Source organism: Alligator mississippiensis, chromosome 3, assembly GCF_030867095.1.
Source record: "Alligator mississippiensis isolate rAllMis1 chromosome 3, rAllMis1, whole genome shotgun sequence".
In the NCBI taxonomy this organism is placed as follows: Eukaryota; Metazoa; Chordata; order Crocodylia; family Alligatoridae; genus Alligator; species Alligator mississippiensis.
Window position 1 is genome coordinate 231,445,774 of NC_081826.1, and position 19,125 is coordinate 231,464,898.

General features: G+C 43.7%; 1 long non-coding RNA gene across 6 annotated transcripts in view; it reads left to right on the forward strand.

Annotated features, from left to right (window-relative positions):
• The window catches only part of LOC132249574 (uncharacterized), a 144,221-nt gene that overhangs the window by 51,098 nt on the left and 73,998 nt on the right, over nt 1–19,125 (forward strand). For all 6 annotated transcript variants that reach the window (XR_009461075.1, XR_009461073.1, XR_009461071.1 and 3 more), the window contains one exon: nt 6,333–6,390. This is a non-coding gene — a long non-coding RNA (uncharacterized LOC132249574). The remainder of the gene's footprint in view (nt 1–6,332; nt 6,391–19,125) is intronic.

Here is a 19,125-nt window from a genome sequence, read left to right on the forward strand (position 1 = left end):
TTTTTTCCCCCCGAGGTGGAGCACCTTGCATTTCTCCATATTGAATGTCAGGTTTTCATCTGCCTACCTTGCAAGCCTATTGTGGTCAGCCTGGATCACCAGCCTATCCTCAAGTGTGGATACTCTTCCCCAAAGTTTGGTGTCATCAGTGAACTTAGCCAGTCCACTTATGATACCAGTGTCCAGATTGCCTATAAAGACATTAAAGAGTACAGGTCCAAGAATGGAGCCTTGAGGGACATCACTAGTCACCTTATATCATGTTGATTTGGTTCTGTGAGCTACCACTCTCTGGGTCCAACCTTGGAGTCAGTTCCCCAGCTCTTAGACTGTGGAGTAGTTGAGGCTGCAGTTGCCCAGTTTTTCCATGAGGATATCATGGGACACCAGGTCAAAGGCTTTCTTAAAATCCAAATATATGATATTAACCTCTTCCTTTTTGTCCAGGTGATAGGTCACCTGGTCATAGAAGGAAATGAGATTGGCCAGGCAAGACCTACCCGCAACAAACCTGTGCTGGCTATCACTCAGAATGTTCCCTTCTGTTAGACTGTCAAGAATGGTTTCTATGATAATTTTTTCCAAGATGTTCCCAGGGATTGAGGTAAAATTGATTGGCCTGTAGTTTCCTGGGTATTCTTTCTTCCCTTCCTTGAAGATAGGCACTGTGGCAGATGCAATCTCTGTCTCACCCCAAACTCTGCTATAAGGTGGATGACCAATTCGACAATTTGGTTACCATGGTCACTCCAGAGGGCAGACACCCCAGCCCTATAGGCTTCAGGTCATCCTGAATTGTAAGCTGAGTGGGATACATTCCTGAGGGAGGGGGAAACCTGCTCCCTCTGCCTACATGACTAGCCTCACACACTTGGGTTGCGGCTTAAACTCCCTATTGTTCTGAGCAATGTCATCATGACTGTGAGGGGGCTAGAGACCCTGCCAGTCTACCTGGAAGGGGGTTGGCCAGATGTGAGGCGCCCCCAGAGAGGCACTCAGAGCCTGGAATGTGGCTGGGCACAGTGAGGTGGGTGGCTCAAGGCAGGGGCGTCCCCTACTGGCCCACCACAGGCACCACATTGGACCTCTTCCAATCTTCAGGTACTTCTCCCGAGCACCACAAGTTCTCCAATATCTTTGCCACTGGCTGTGCTATGAGATCTGCCAGTTCCTTTAGCACTCTTGGGTGCAATCTATGTGGGCCAGCTGATTTATGGGGGTCCAGCTTCTCAAGATACTCCCTCACAAGATCCACGCCAATGGTGGGCATATATTCATCCTCACCCTTGTCATCCCTCATCATGTTAGGCAGGGTGGTTCCTTTGGGCTGGTGAAAAACTGATGCAAAGTAATCATTCAGCAGATTGGCTTTTTCCTGGGTGCTGGTAGTCAGCAGCCCCAACTGGTTTAGCAGGAGTCCAATGTTGCCCTTGCTTTTCTTTCAACTCCCCACATATCTGAAGAAGGACTTTTTATTGTCCTTGATTAGTGTAACCAGCTGGAGTTCAGTTGCAGCCTTGGCTTTCCCAGTTTGCTCCCTGCAGGTGCAGACCAGTGCAGAATACTCCCCCTTAGTGGTGTTTCCCATCTCCCATCCTTTATAAACCTCTCTTTTTAGTTGCAGGAGGTCCATGAGTTCCCTGTTGAGCCAAGGGGGTTGTTGAGTCCTTTTACCACCTTTCCTGTGGGTTGGGATGGACTCCCCTTGTGCTTCTAGGATCACTTCCTTAAGGTGCAGGGCTCTCTTGAGGAATTTTTCTCCCTCATGGCACAAAAATGCCAGGGTCCAAAGCCCCCCACCCCCCCCACCCCAGAAACAGAGAGAACAGGGAGCAAGGCCACCACTTGTTTCCTAAGCCAGGCAGTCCCTGGTCTCAGGAACAAGTGGGGAGCATTACCTTCTGCTCCCTTCCAGGCCAGTTCTGGGGTGAACTGGTAAAACCCCTACCCCCTCCTCACACTGGAGACTCTAGTCTGAGGAGTGGGTGGCAGCAGCTTTCCCACCCTGGTTCCCAGTCCCCTCTGCCCAGCTGTCAGCTGTACCACCCATGGGCTGTATAGAGTTGCTGACATGGGGAAGGGTTTGATTTGTGAGTCAGCCAGTGTCATTGAGTCCGGCTGAGTTGAGGAGTGTCCTCCTGGAGGGGAGACGGGAGGTGTGGAGTGATGGAGTCTGGGATGCCACAGGACAGCGGTGGAGCTTCTATTGATAGGAGAACTATACGATTGTTAGTAAAACTCGTCTAACAGCCATTGTACTAGACCTAAACCTCATTGGACTTTGTTTAATTTTCCATCACACCTGCCATTTTTAGACAAGGTTAAGCATTGTGAACACTTAGTATACTGAGCATTTCTACCTGGCTAAAAATGACTTAATCAATAAAAATGTAATGCTTGTATGCACCCTCTGATGATGTCACAGACTAGTGGATTTTCAGCACAGGTTTTTAGAACTATGAATTTAAATTGAATAAGTAAGTCTTCTTACTTTTCAATAGTGAGGTTTCCACAGGGGCAGAACTCCTATATACTATAATGAGTGCATTTCCTGTGTTTGACTACAAATCTGGGCCCTTTCCAGTGAAAGATTTGTACCCTCTCTCTGGGCAGGTATTTCATTCATTTTCACCGATTTTTTTCAGTCTTTATCTTTTCTCTTTTTGTATGTTCACTGTGAAAATCTAAGGCACTAAAGAGCATATTAAGGCTCCTTTGCAAACAGTGCTGTTTCGGCTCAGGATTGTCTATATTTTTAAGTAAACTTTCAGCTCCCAAGGTAAAATTCAGATTGGGTGTGTCTACCTGTTCATTAATGCGCAGCAGTTACTGTGCATTTAGTTTAGTACTTGCTTAATGAAGCACTAACTAAATTCACAGTAACTACAGTTACAGAGCAGTAGTGCTGGCCCATGGTATTTTTGTGATGCTTACTATTCTGGAGCCTAATAACACTGCGTTGTAGCATATTGGCATGGTTTTTGACCAGCATGCTACTGCGCAGTGTTATTAGGCTACTGTGCAGTAAGCATGTCATGTAGACACACCCACTGGGGACTAGATTTTTCATAGCTTTCTGTAAACATATGCATGCTAAATTGCAAGCACATTTTGTGTTTTGGGGCAATGAAAAAATGGCTGGGATACTTGGCTGATGAGGAAAGGGTGAGGGAATTGGGCTTATTTAGTCTGGAAAAGAGAAGAGCAGGGAAGATTTAATAGCAGCCTTCAGCTATCTGAAAGGTGGTTACAAAGAGGATGGAACTAAACTATTCTCAGTGGTGGCAGATGGCAGAACAAGGAGCAATGATCTCAAGTTACAGCAAGGGAAGTTGAGTCTAGATATTAGGAAAAATTGTCATGAGGAGAGTAGCAAAACACTGTGGAAGAGTTGAGCCCAAGAGATGGCTGTGAAGGTCCCTGGTGGCCATGTGACTCTTGCTGGGCTCTGTCCCTAATGTGGCCCCCCCTTAACTGCTCACCTGTCATGCCTTGTTATTGCAGTTAAATAAGGGAGGCTGCCCAAGGGCCTTAGAAAGAGCCTGTGTCCACTCAATTCATCCAGGTCCCTCCTGGACCCTGCTAGTGTCAAGCACCTTTTGTGCTAAGTAGGCCTGAAGAGCAATTTGTGTGGTTCCATTCCTCCCCTACACCACAACCCAAGCCTTGCAAGTGTTATGGTAACATTATTCCCTCTGTTGGGACCTCGGCCTCCTTGGCCTCTGCCCTTTTAATTTCACTATGCCTTTTAGCCTAGGCCCACTGTGCCTGGCTTTGAGGCACTAACTTCAATTTATCACATTCAGTCACTGGGTCTCTGCCCCCACCCTCCTCCAATGACCCCCCATGTGGCTGTACCCCTCTGGCACTGGGCCACTATCTCATCATGCTCCTGCACCCTGCCCCTCTCCGTGCTCAACAAAAGCCTCAGGCCTTGAGTCTGCCCCTGGTGGGCACTAATGGGACCTCCATAACTACCCCTTTTAGTCCCAGCCCAAACCATCAGCATAAACAGTAACACAAACCATAAGCTGTTGGGCTGTAACAAAAACACCAGCAACAGAAACATCCCCTATCTACCAGTAGGTATACCTTCCTGAGATACATTTCCACTCTAATTTTCTATGATTCTGTGATTCTATATGAATTGCTGTGAACTCATGTACAAATGATCAATTACAGGGGATCCAGGTTGTAGCTGTATTGGTCTAGAGGATAAAGGAATCAAAACTCAGGGCAGTTTATATGTATATATCTATACTGTATATATATACAGAGAGAAATATATATTCTCTCCCGAGCTCCAGCCAGGAGAGGGGCCATTTCTGCTGCAGAGCAGAGACCCCCACCCAGCTTAGAGAGCATGCTGGGATGCTGGGGGAGTCTGCTTTTAATGTAAATCAGCAAGGGGTCTGGGACAGACATTGCATAAACTGGTTTGTTGCAAATCCATTAAGTCTGATACTACACTCAACAAGGTTTATCTCAAACCAGTTTCAGCCATTTTCAAACCAGTTTAAGTGCACTGAACATCTGTTCTGTTGCAGATTTAAACCAGTTTCTGTTCACTTAAACCAGTTTATGTGTAATGTCTGTTCCTAGCCATAATGGGACTTTTTCTATGCAAAAGGTTAACGTGTGGAATTTTTCAATGCATGAAGGTTTCATAATTGCAAGAAAGAGAATAATAATGTTCTTCATCTGTCTTTTCATCTTTAGCATAAAAAGGAATCAGACTGCATCTATAAATTCATTGTAATTTGCGGAGCTATATGTAACCTTTTCGTAATTATTATTTGTATTGTAAATGCTGCACTCAGAATGGGGAAAAAAATGTTTCCAATGATTCTGTGAGGTACAGGGACAAAGTAACCATGCAGGATTCTGTAGTTTAACATCTTGTGTAGGATTTACTAATTGCCTTCATGGTCAGCATGGATTCCTTTACACAGAGGGCCAGACTCTCATGGCTTTACTGATTCTTCTGGAGCTATGCTGCTAGCATACCCCTGCTGAAGATCCAGCCCTGAGATGGAAGTACGCCACACAGCATTTGGATATGATTTCAAGCACCCCCATGCTTGGCTTTGTTCCGATCTAATGTTTTGGTTTGTGTCCATCTCTATTTAAAAATGTAAGCATGTGTTTTCAGAAAATGTAACTTGATTCTGATACTGTTTGCTATTTCCTAAAAAGTTCCTAAAATATATTTGTTTTTGTTTTTACTTCAATTCATTAGCAAAAAGAAGAAACAAAGGTGAAATCTTAGATCTTTATTTAGACAAGAGCAGCTTCCAGGAAGCACTTATAGACCTGACTGTAATTTAGAGAAAATGCTATAGATAATACTATGAGAATGCTTGCTTGCTCATTTCTGAGCCCTGCCAAAAGATACCAGCTAATAGCCCCCAGTCGGTTTTGCCTGAGCAAGTTTATTTTTATTACTAAACGTTTAAAATTGACACAATTGACTGTGGTTCAGTCAGACATTTATCTGGACTGCAGCGTGGGAGAGGGCTGCAAAGCCTCACACCAGAGGACAGGTTAGATAAATGTAAGCAAAGCACTAGAGCTCTCTGAAACGTTCATAACAAAAACCTGGACACATATTGAATTCACCTTGACTGGAGATTTCTTACAGATTCAGCCCAGGTTCTCACAAAGATCCACTAAGGCTCACGATCACTTGAAGCAAGCCTGGACACAGTTTACAGCAAACCTTGGCTGATTTCTACTTTGAAATACAGGCAGACCTGTGCTGCAAACAAATCTGGTTGATGAATTTCCTAAGCTTCATGTATATTCAAATCCAGGTTTTCGGTTGGCACATTTTATACTCAAGGACCAGCTGCAGATTTCAGAGATGATATTATAATTTTGCTGGGGGAGCAGGTAAGAATTTAGGTGAATCAAAATGGGAGGAAATCTTTGTTCAAACCCTGTGAAGCATAACCACATGGAAACTGCTATAAATTTACTATTTATAATTCTAGATTTTAGTGGTTTTTCTTTTTATGCATACCACAATTGCAATAAATAATAAATGGTATGAATTTTTTCAGATAACTTTTTGTTTAAACAGAGAGCAGGTAAAAGAAGAGAAAATATGCAAATGAAAAGGTCCCATTTTTATTTCCAAATTGTGAATTTCAAATTTTGAAGGCAATAAAAAAAAGAAATATTGCAACCAAATTTATTATATAGGTGTGCCAGTAGATGAGATGATGCTGGGTCAAACATTGGCAGACTCTTTTTATTACTCATTTCACTATTAGTAAGTAGACTTTGCAGGGTTTTTTTTTTAATAATTCTTCATTTTTTATTCTAAATAGGGTCCAGTCCCTTTCTCATTCATTACTGGAAGGATTCACATGAGTCAAGACTACTCCTGTGAGTAAATGTATGATGAATTGAGCCTCAATTTGCTTTGTTTTATATACTATATTAAGGATAGTTATGAGGCTTTTCTTGTAACAGTTTTATTATAGCATGAACTGCAATAGACTGAGAGTATGTTTAACTTAAGTTTGTAATCACATGTCTCTAAACAATACTTCAGCTCTGTAGGAAAATGAAAGCAAAGCATTGCAGTGTGCTTTTCAAAGATATTATATTAATAAAAATGGAAATTCGTGGCTAAATTTATACCCCTAACGATATTCTTTTTAAAGGGAAGTCTGTTGGATTAGGTGTCAATGGCTAGGGATGGACATTACACATAAACGGTTTAAATGATCAGAAACTGGTTTAAACCTGTAAGAGAACAGATGTTCAGTGCACATAAAACAGTTTGAAAATGGCTGAAACTGGTTTGAGATAAACCTGGTTGAATGTAGTATCAGATTTAATGGATTTGCATCAAACCAGTTTATGCAATGTCTGTCCCAAACCCCTTCCTGGTTTAAATTAAACCAGAGTTCCCAAGCATCCCAGATGCTTTACAGTCCTGGGCTGGGTTGTCTGCTCCAGAGCAGGGCTGGCCCCGCCCCTCTACTTCCTAGCTGGAGCTCTAGAAAGGACTGCAGGCACAGCAGGGTCTGCTTGGTTTGCCCTGAGCCCCACTCCCTCACCCCCACTTGCTGCTCAAGCAGGGATTCCCACCCTCCCCTCCCACAGCATGGACCCGTAGGCAGCATGTGGTATGCTAGCTAATGCTGAGAGGTGTCTGTGTATGGTAGACAGGACAAAGGCAGACAGGACAGTGTATGCTTAAGGCTTTTTGGAGTGAATCAACAGGTCAGCGGGTTACATCCCTCCTCTCCTTCCTTGGAAAGGGGTTTTAAGAAGAGCTTGAACTCATGTGGGAGGCTTTTGTCTTCTTGATGGGGTGCTAAACACTGTGTTATCAACTGCTTGCTGGCTCCCTCCCTGGTCAGGACCAGCAAGGGGAAAGGAACCCCTCCCTAATCAGAGCGTCCTGCTGGGGCCTGACCATGTTCTTCTGCTCTCAGCTTAGCACTGTAGAAGGGAAGGGAGGGCTGCTCTAGCTCCCCCTGGCTGCTAGCCTGAGCCACTGTAGGCATGTGCCTACATTTTGTCAGTCCAGAGGGAATGTCTGTGCACTTGCAAACTGGTTCAGCCTAGCCAGGTTAGACTAACCTGCAAAAATTGAATCAATTCAGGCTAAGGCTTTTTGAATGTCTGTCTCTAGCCAATAGCTCCATATTCACTTTGCCCTTTTGTGAACCTGTTAGTATGGCAGCACATATTCATTACACAGTGTTGCTATTTCTTGTACAGTGCAGATGGGCTAGAGTGGGGTTGGGAGTGGTAGACCCATAGCTTTGCACTTCAGTATGGTTTGGAAGGGAGCAAAGCCTAGTTATTCCAACACATTTAGCAGTTCACGCTGTGTGGGGTATAGATCTCTTTAGAGTACCTGGAAATATGGAGGGAAGAGTCACTTTGATTCTCAATTTTCTTAGGGCAGTACAGCAAATGTTTTCCTTTACTTATGGTCTGGTTGTCCATTACAGACAGTTTTTGTACTCTTAATTGTCATATTTTGCAGTATATCTGAGGCCAGTTCTATTTATAGTTATAAAATCGTTTGCCTGTTTATATTTTTTGTAAAGACAAATAAATAAAAGGATCAGCTATCTAGGGCTATGTACAACCCTGCCATAAATTATAAAAAACAAAAGTTAAGTGAATTTGTGTGTAGAAACCTCAGTCCTTCTTTGCAGTTTAGGTGTTCATGCATATGATAATTTAGGCTTTAAGCTGCAGAAAAGGAAAGTGCATTTGAAAATCAAAGGATTTGACCTTCTGGTTATGTCACTGGCATGAAATGCAGCTTATTTTAAAAAATGATTTTAAATCACTGGAGACACTGCTGCTGACTTTGCCAGAAAAGTGCTGTGCTAATTTGTCCCCTCAAAAGCTGCCCTTCCTGACGCCGAATGTGAAAAGAGAAGGGAGATGTATGAAAAAAAATAAGAGCAAGGAAAGGTGAGAGAAGGGGACATGGAAAGACAAAACGATGGTAAGTGAAAATATCTGAGCTTGAAATTTATAGGGCCAAATTTTTAAAGAGCCTCCATTTTCTTTTCCAGTGGGTTGCAGTGGCAACAGCACTCAAAGTGTCCCGCCAAAGCTCTAGATCTCCCCTCACCCCAGCTGTAAATAGTGTCTGGCTGTGAAGTTAGCCACATCACCCCTTTGCATGCTACTGGCATAGACAAACTTGTTTGCTCATGGATTGCTATGCTCAGGGAAACCTTTCGTTTTCCTGTTTGCCTGAATATACTTTCATTAGCACAGTTACTGCATTTGGGCATGTGTGAGAGTTGGGTAATTACTAGAGTCGAGTGAATTGGGTATATGTTAGTTAGTTTTTATAGGACACATACTGGGAAGAAAATATAGTTTTATTTCTAATTTCTGGGTAAGTGCAAGGCATGGTCAATGCTATGCACATTATATTAGTAAAACTTGCCTCCTCCCATAACAGTCTTGTGTGCATCCACAGTCTATTTGAGTCCTGCTGATGAAACATTCAGTTTCTGTGGGCCAGGTAAATCAATTACCCTGCTGGCATAAGTATTGTACTGGCACTAGTTCACCAGCACAATGCTTGTGTGGATGCTGCATTACCTGTATCTCTGCAAACACACCTCCAGAAACAAGGGCACAATGACACTAACTGTTTTGACAGTGACTGTTTTGGTTGAATTTTAAATCCCTCTGTCCAACGTCATAACAATTGTTTCCAGTGTTTTGGAAATCCCTCTCTTTTCCCAGTCTGCATTTGTGAGCTCAAAGCTATAGCTGCATGTAAATCTTCTGATTTAGGAAAGAAATTATGGATTTTCAAGGAAGCTGGAGTATGACAAACAAGATTTCTGGTGCCAAGTAAATGGGGAAGTGGCAGTTTTACCAGCAAGAAGCCAACACTGCATGTGGTAATGTCCTCTAGGACTGCTATTTAATTATTTATTGTATAGAGGCAAATGACATACTTAGTGGGGTTCCTACTCCAAATCATCATGGACAGTGGACACTTCATCGTGTCTGGAAGAAAGCCTCCCACAATGAAGAGAAAGGCAGAAAGGATGCAGAGGCCACTAATAGCCAGGAGCTCTTTGAGGCTCAGTTGAACCCAGAGAGAGAACCTACAGAGGAATGGAAGGGGATGACTAGTTATTTATCCACTGAAATACACCACATGACTTCTCTTCAGGGCCTTTGATGCTGCATGACTATTCCTCCTTCCTGCATGTCAAAATGGAGGCTGACTTTTTTCAGACAGGGAACAAAGGAATTCTCTTTTAAAGTAACTGGCTGATTTAAGAGCAGGCACTAGCTGTAATAGGGAAAAACAAAAAGAAAGGATCCTTCAAATAATCAAAACCCTTTCCCAAATGTATATAATAGCATGAGTCTCTGATGCATTTGAAGTAAAAATGTTTTCGTGTAGAAAACAAGTTCTAGTGAAATAAAAAACCCATGCAAATATAATTCAGTGTTTTCCAAACTGTGAATAAGAAACAAATGCAAACTAATACCTAACCCCCTCCCCCCCTAAAAAAATAGGCAGTGTCTCCCTATGCCTGAAGAAGGGTGTTTGTGCCTGAAAGCTTGCAAAGACCTTTGTTACAACTACTCAGTTGGTCTAATAATAGATGTCACATCTACCCAAAGAAGCTTGCCAACCAACACTTAGACATTCAAATTAAACCTGTAAAAATATACACAAGAAGACCTTCAGGCAGTCCTCTGACTGGATACTCGGACTAGATGTAAATTTATTGGATCCAGGCTTTCTGTCTGCTGTACTTGGATGCAGGAAAGAGGCAGAAACTGTTGTTGGCTCGAGGGGTGGCTTAGATTGGTTCGCAGAGCTAACCAGTGACCACAGTTCTTCTCTGATTGAGGAACTTTTTGTTCGTCTTGACCCAGATGTCATTTTTGTCCCCTGACACTCTGTTGAAATTCTCCTTGATCATATTTCTCAGAGAATAGCTTTAGTTCCCTCTCAACTGTGAGAAACCTTCAGTACATCTCTACAATAAGCACCGAGAGTGACATCACATCACCGCAACAGCATATGGGCCCAGACAACTTTGAAGTACCTCTCTGGTCTTTGGCATCCATATGTGAGAAATTAATGTAGGATGCCAAGTTCTGTTCTAATAAGCTCAGCAGCATTTACACTTTATGCTTGTCTGGCATACCCTTGCATGGCTAACTGGTTTGAAACGTATCCCAATATACTCATCAGCATCGGTGGAATCCTTAAGGGTAACCCTCTCCAAATCTTCTATAAAACTAACCATGATAAGAAGGAAAAATAAATGAATAAAAAAATGTAAGTTCCCAGAACTACTTCAGAGTTCGAAGTCCAGAGCCCATAAAATCAGAGAATTCAGGAAACAAATGCTAGAGCAGAGGCAAGAGGACAGACTGATGCATCAAGCAAATACACTCCTATTTGTCAAAATATTGTGGAACACCCAAGGACCTATAAATCAGCAGTCAATTCACTGCGTGGGCCGTTTTGTTGCCCTGGATCCTGCAGCATGGGCTCCTTTCAATGTACTAGTTTGCCGGGCAGCATATTGCTTCTACTGGACATTAAGGAGAATAATAATAGGTGTATTTGCAGTGACTTTTGATGCAGCAGAGTGTTTATCCCACTTTGCATTTCTTTTGGTGTGTGTTTATTACTGAACAGCAACATTTTCTTTTTGTGAAAACTGATTCCTTTTTCTCTGAGTTAAAATACACTGACTTTCACTCAGTGCCCACATCCTTGACTGCTCCACAATTTTCTGATTTTTGGTTGCTGTGATCGTGGCTGCTGTTTTGCAAATACAGGAAAAGCAGCCCTGTATCTAAAATACTTATGACAGTTCTGCTGATCTGTTCAGCAATCAAGCTTCTGGCAATGAGAGGGAGCACTGGCCTGAGAAAGAGCAGATTGTGTGAGGTTTTTGATATTTTCGAAAGCAAGCATGAAAGCGTAGAATATGGGATGGAAGAAAAGGAATTGTGGGAACCTGACCTGAAACTCCTACTATCTCTCAAGGAGAATACTAGTATCCCACAATGCATTGTAAAAATCCCCCCAAATTAGTGTACAAGACAATGCATTTGTGACATTGGTAGCCCATTCAGAGTACATCTTTTGCTGATAAAGCCTGTCACTGAAAGAAAGTGCTGTATCAGCAAAAGCAGCAAAATGTGAATGCATTTTGCCTTTATGCTGGCAGAAGCTTTACAGGTAACATTTTATAGTGTAAAATGGCTTATGTCTCAGAATCAATCTTCTACTGAGAAGTTTATCTTCAAATTAGGGCTTTAGCAGGACTTATACTTTGCCTAAACTAGAGAGTTGTACTGCTTTGACTATAGTTACGTGCTAATGTTACAGCTGTGCAACCCCCATAGAGTGCACAAAGTAAAACTAAGATAGACATGTATAAATGTGCTTTATACTAAATCGTTATTCCACTATAGGAGGAAAAATAGCTACACACTGAAGCTTTTAGTGATCAAGTTTGATGAAAAAAACACATCTAACTAAAATACAGTAAAATTTTGTGTGTAGACCTGGGATTAAGTAGAGCATATGCTTGGTGCTGCCCTATCTCAGGTTCTTGAATGCTGCCTAATATTTCTTCAACATTCATTGTTTTCCTTTAAATAGCACTTGTTGTGAAGATTTGGGGAATCTACCTGCATACCACCAAGGAATTCGAGTTGATGTTATCAACTCTGAAAACTGATGCACAAAATACTTTTGTGTCTCTACCTTTTCTTGACAAGGCTTCCTGAACCAGATTAGGGGCAATGGAAAGTACTTAACTGAAATAATTGTGTTTAGATCAACAGTGCTTAAAACTGCTAATGGGGTGGGCTGGTGCTGGGAGAACTACAGGCAGTCCTCAGACTTATGACACAATTGGTTCCTGAAAACCATGTCTTAAGTCTAAACGTTGTAACTCGGAACCGATTTTCCCATAGGAAACAAAGTTATAAATGGTAGATTGGTTCCTTAATCAAGGCCCGATACCCTATTTTCACCAAAAATAACCCAGAATTTTGTACTCAATCAATTATAGATGACTAATATAGCTACATTAATATTTTGATATTGTAAATAGCAATCAAATTGATTTGGAAAAGGGGCTGGAAATTATTTTGGGCAGAGACCCACTTACCAAGTTGTGGCAAACTGTCAAGGGCTGCATGGGTAGCCCTGCCCCTTGAAGGGTGACCTGCTCCCTGGTCACCGTCTTGGGACCAATGTCCCAATGTCTTGGGACCAATGTCCCAGGGCCAGCACTGGTGGGGCCCAAAGCAGGGTACAGGCTGGCAGGAGTCTGTGGAGCTGGGCTGCGCTGCACCAGCAGGGAGAGGGGGGAGCTGGCCCAGCTCCATAGAGCCCCTGCTAGCTGGGAACCTGTACCACTGCTGCCCTGCTCTGGGCCCTGCTGGCTCTGGCCCTGGGACACGGGTGCGGGCCCTGCTCCCGCACCCGCTCACTCCCAGTGCCCCACCAGCCCTGCGGTACAGGCAGGGGACAGCGTGCGGCACCCCCCCCCCGCTTGCTGGCAGGGAAGGAGCTGGTTCTAAGTGTGAGGGAAAAGTGGCCCCTCCCCCACCCTGTGCCTGGAGCTCCCTGCTACAGCTGCTTGCAGCCCACATGGGGCTGTCCTGAGCAGACACAGGCAGCCCCACATGGGCTGCGAGCAGCTGCAGCATGGGGTGCCAACCATGGGGCAGGCAAAGGGTCGCTTTTCCCCCATGCCCAGCACCAGCTTCTAACCCAGCCCCGTTGCCAGCCTGGGCCCCATGCTGGCTCCAGGCTTGCCTGTCAGGGTTGTGATGCAGTGGCAGCAGCTGTGGCACCCCCACTTACCACGTGGGGCAGTGTTTGCTGCTGCTGCCTGCCTGGAGCTTGTGCGCTTAGCGTGGCAAGCCCGGGGGGCCGCAGCTGCTGCTGCCATGGTACAGCCCTGATGGGCAAACCCGGAGCTGGCACAGGGCTGGGTTACAAGCTGGTGCTGAGTGTGGGGGAAAAGTGGCCCCTTGCCAGCCCCATAGCTGGTGCACCATGCTGCAGCCATTCGCAGCCCCATGGGGCTGCCTGTGCCTGCTCAGGAGAGCCCTGCATGGGCTGCAAGTGGCTGCAGCAGGGAGCTCTGGGCATGGGTGGGGGAGGGGCCATTTTTCCCCCACACTCAGCACCAGCTAGTCCTCTGCCCTTCCCCCCCCCCCTTATGTGAGGTTCCCATGCTGGGGCAAACACATGGTCCCAGGCCAGAAGCCCTTGCTGGGGCTTCCGGCTAGGAGGGCGGGGCCAGGTGTTCCTTACTGTTGCAGGAGCTCTCCAGGGCTTCCCCTGGGTCCTACTACCCTTGGTTCCTGTCATCTTTGACAGGAACCAAGGACAGATACATTTTAATTTTCTAAATTTTTTAGGGGCCCCATGGGCTGGATAGAATGGCCTCATGGGCCGGATCCGGCACACAGGCTATATTTTGCCCACCTCTGATTTGGAAGGAGTTCTGTGAGGTGACTTTGCTGGATTTTTAGAAGGCCTCTTGGTTGGACTTTTTGAAGGGTTCTTGGCTGGAGTCTTCTCAGGAGTCTTGGCTGCAGGTTTTTCTGGAGTCTTGTCTGCTTTCTTAAAGAAAGTGTCCAAGGAAGTTTGGATAGGTGTTCTCCAGGGAGATAGGCAATGCAGCGAACTTGTTTGCTGGTGTGGCATCACATCGGATCATGTGTTGTAAAGTCAAAATTGACGTCAGAAAGTTGAAACAGGGTGACAATTTATAAACACTTTAAGCGTGAAACATTGTAAGTGCGAAATGTTGTAAATCAAAACATTGTAAGTTGAGGACTGCCTGTACTTTCCTTTCAACTCATCCTTAGGAAGCATCTGGGAGAGTGGAAATTCCCCAAATGCAACAAAGGAACAGAAGGAACAAAGGAGGTTTTTAGAACTATTCATGTGGGGAAGTCAGAGAGAGAGATCCAAGAAGCTTTGGGAAGGAGAGGGAAAGAGCAGGACGTGGCTTAGCTGTGGCACTTACCAAAGTAAGAATGGGTAATGTAACCCAGAGTAATACCCTGGTTTTGGGCCATCCCAGAGGACCAGATCACTGCTCATAGAATGTTCCAGAATGTTGAGGAAACTGAGGCAGGGAATGCATTTGAGGTTTATTTTGTTCAGAGTTGTGTGTTTTCTTAACCCTAAGCAAATAGTAGTGCTCCTTTTCAACAGCTAAGTATATTGGGGGGGCTTGCCCCAGGACCTGGGAGAACAGTTGTTCACCAGGGCTCCCAAAGCGACAACAAGGTCTAATGGCCACAAACTTCTGGAAGGCCAATTTAGACTGAACATGAGGAAAAACTCCTTTACAATCTGAGTGTCCAGGGTGCAGCACCAGGGTGCAAGCACCTACTCTGGACTCCTTCAAAAGGCATTTGGATGCGTATTTTGCTGGGATCATTTGACCCCAGCAGAGTTCCTGCTTATGGCAGTGGGGCTGGACTCAATGATCTCACGAGGTCCCTTCCAGCCTCCAATATCTATGAATCTATAAGCTGTGCTGCTCTCGTCTGTGTGATGGCTTAGCTCCTATCAAGTGCCTCTGAAGAGAGAACATCCTCACATCTGGAGTTCGGGGAGGAGATATATAGAGAAGAGAAGGGTGTTTAGCTGGTATAAGCTTTGTCCTAGGGCACAGGCAGGAGACATGCACTTTTCAGCTCATAAAATGGGGGTGCAAAACAGAGAACATTCAGAGAAGACGCTTAGATGCCTGCAAGCACCAAGCTTGCCAGGAGTCTGTTCAAACATGGGACATTTAAGCGTATTTGGAACTAAAACAGTGGTTTGAGTGTCTAAAAGGGGAGGGGATGGGCATAATAAGAATTACATCACCATGCCACTAGGTTCATTAGCTGGAATATTTATGGAAAATGACCATCAGTATAGTGCAAAGGTAGCCAAAGACAATCCATTTATTTTCATTTGGGCAAACATTTTTGGCTATATCTTGAGGTATTTACCCAGATCTTATAATTACAGTTCTAATTACCAGACTTGCGAGTAGAAATGACTCTTTGAATCTTCAAACACATAAATGTCTCCTCTAAACAGGTATATATGAAGATTTTTATACACATAAAAGTGAGGGCCAAAAGGTTTATGACACACATAGAGGAAGTATTTTTAGACAATTCTACTGAGTATATGTACTATGTTATTTTCACAGGTGTGGTCTATCTGTCTCTCTCTCCCTTTATCTAAATATACTGGATATGAGGGCTATAAGTGCAGTATATTGCATGTAAGCTGTAAAATTATAGAAATAATTGTTGATGCTAAATATTTTATTTCCATTTCATAAGCAGTGAATCAATGTATCTTTTCTTCCACGTGGAAAATGTAGCAGTTGCTGTTTAAAATACTATTTACTTTTTGCTTTATAGCTCTTTTTATATTTTTACTACATGTGCACATGATCTTACTTCACTTTTACCCATTTGAGAATAGATGTGGGTATTCAGAATGCAATCACCATTATATTTTTAGAGGCAAGAATATGGCCACTCCTTTTTCCAGTTTTGAATATGGGCATATGGTATTGTTTGTGGCCTTTTTATTTATTGTTTATATTTCCTATCCCATGCTTTATTGCAGTGATTCTCAATCAGGGTACTGTGTCTTGAAATCCTTTCAAGAGGTCATGGGGTGCCATACAATGTTAGCACTGTTTGGTTTGCAAACATGATGCACAAGACAAACTAAGAGATTTTGACTAGGAACCTATAGTATTAAAAAAATTCTGACCGTTTTCACTTTTGAGTTCTTTGTTACAGGATAATTTTTCTATAATATTTGTGTAGTAAAAAATGAGTGAAAACTAAGAGCTGGCATTTTCTGAGGCGTATCTCGAGTCTAATGAGGGGTGTTTAGAATGCAGTGAATGGTGCCTTGAGCCTAAAAAGGTTGAGAATGACTGCTTTATTGTAACTGATTCCAAGTCAGCTGCATCAGGAAAATTTTTGGCCAACTTGTGGGACAAAGGCCATATTCTGTTAGCTTAAAAAACAAAATAAATAATAATGATACCACCTTCTTCCTTTCCTTATTCTCCTCAATCCAAAAGTCTAGAGACTGCCAGCTACCATTTTCAAATGACCCATGTCTTTCACTAGTGGGTGCAGTCTGTTTTCACTTAAATTCTAATTTTACTGGTTGGCTTGTACATTTTTATAATGCTGATTTGTCAGTGGAAGCAGCAAAGGAGAATCTGATCACGGCAGTTGGCAGTCCATGGGAGTAGACAGGGAGAGAAGCCAAGATGAAAAGATTTTACTTTTTGAGGTCAGCACCTTCATTTCAGAGCTGCAATAAGAATAATGTTTTTTGATTAGACTTAGAAGTTGATTTGTCTATTTATATTGCATTGACATTGTCAGAGATCAGTTGGCAACAACCAAAAAGATACATTAAGTAGCATGACTTAAGCAAATTGGAAGTTTTCAGTGAGTGTTGGCTGACCAAATTCCCAAATGAAACTCAAAGTAAAATATCTAAACCTGAAAAGTAAAACCATTTAAAACTGTTACACTTTTGCCTATAGCTAGCCCTATAACTGATTCTTTAGTTACTCTCACCATGATAGAACTGTTATTTATGGGATTTTAAGTGAGCCCTAATTACAGGCGCTTCATTCTCTTCCTAATATTGCTGTTAGCTCGTATAATTTAGGTAAGAGCTTAGTTGCTTTGCTGGGAGTCTTTGGCATACAGCTTTCCATGTATTTCAGTATATATTGTCAGTTACTGATGCCAAATACATAGAGTAACACCAGACAGTCCTAATGTGTGGACACATTAGGTGCTCCATGCTTTGGTCCACTCTCTATAGCAAAGGCACACCCATTAAGAAATAATTCCTTCCTCCACAAGTTGTCCCATTGCTTTAAATAGGACAACTGGGGAAACACAGTATTGCTAAGCTTGGTTAAGGATAAACCTGACTGGTCTATAATGATTTCTTGTATTCTTTTGGGGAAATAAATCATTTTGGGAAAGAGGAGAAAAAGGGAGAAAAGTCAACCAAAATTGGAGACAGCAGATAGTAATATCAACTATAATGAGAAATGTTATATTTATATTTTAAAAAATATATTAGGAAACAATTAATTCCTATTAGTATTCTATAACAAAAATATAATACTTGAATAGCAGACGATCCTACCCCAATGTGAAAAAATAGCAAATTTTCTTTTAGCTACTCTACTTTCTTGCATATAACATGTCCTCAACATGTTTTTACCCCCCTTCCTCTATCTCGCCTGTATAAAGCAGATGCATAACTCAATTTCCAATAGAACATTTAATCATTTATACAGCATTTAATGCAGGGTGAACCTAACTTTTTCCAGCCCACCATGGGTCCCTCGGTCCCACCTGGTCCAGGTGCCATCTAGCCCATGGTGTGTCCTGCCACCCCCGGGGGGTGTAGTGGGGCTGGGGTGGCTCTGCAGCTGGACTGCATTTCTAGGCAGCCCAGGTGGCAGTGGCTCCTTCTAGCTGCCGCCACCACTAACCCCAGCCCCATGGTACTGGTGGGACCCACGCACACAGCTCTGACCCTGGCCCATCCTGTGACTGCTCTGGACTGAGCTCTGTCCACACTGAGCAGTGGCAGCAGCGATGGTGGCTGTGCAGAAGTTGCTGCTACATGTGGGAGAAAAGTGGCCTCCCCCTCACTTCTGCCAGGCCTTTCTTGTTACAGCTACCTGGAGCCTATGTCTGGGATGCCTTGTGGCTCCTCTCCACTGCTGCCCTGCTGGGTGGCCTGAAGATGATGGTGGTAGAGAGGAGCTGCAGGGCAGCCTGGGTGCAGGCTCTGGGTGGCTGTAGCAAGAAGGGCCTGGCAGCAGAGAGAAGGCAGACACTTTCCCCTCATGCCCAGCAGCAGCTTCTGCCCAGTCACCACTACTGCAAGGGTGAGTGGTCCAGAGCAGATGAGGGGTGGGCCAGGGTCGGGACAGTGCATACAGGTTCTGGCTGGTCTGGAGCTGGTCCACTCTGGCCAGGGTGAGTCTGGAGTGGATGTGGGGTAGGCCAGGGGCAGGATTGGGGCTGTGTACTCACCTGCTGCTGGGTGCTGGTGGCAGTGGCAGGGAGGAGCCACAGGGTACGTGGGCTCTGGGCTGTTGTGGGGGTGAGGGTGCTGAGTGGCCCATAACAGATCCCCAGAACTGCCTATGTAGCCCGTGGGCCCAAATAATTGCCTGCCCGTGATCTAATGCAAACATCCTGAGATGGATCCATTCTTATGGCTCCCAATTTTAAGAGTGAGGTGGTAGAGGGTTATTTGAAAATTGTAGGTCATCTTTATTATTTAAAACCAAATGTGTGCTGAGCTGATGCAATGAAAATACCTTGACACTGAGTTTACCTATAGCATATTTTCGTGTAAAATTTGTAGGCCTAAAACAATGTTGGGTTTCAGCTAAGACTAGTTTCAACTAGCTATGGATTTATGAAATGATTGGGCAGCTTCATATAGCAAAGATACATAGTTTACTTAAAAGACAGTGGATTAACACTTAAACTACTATTCATGTATTTTTAAACAATCTTTAGTTA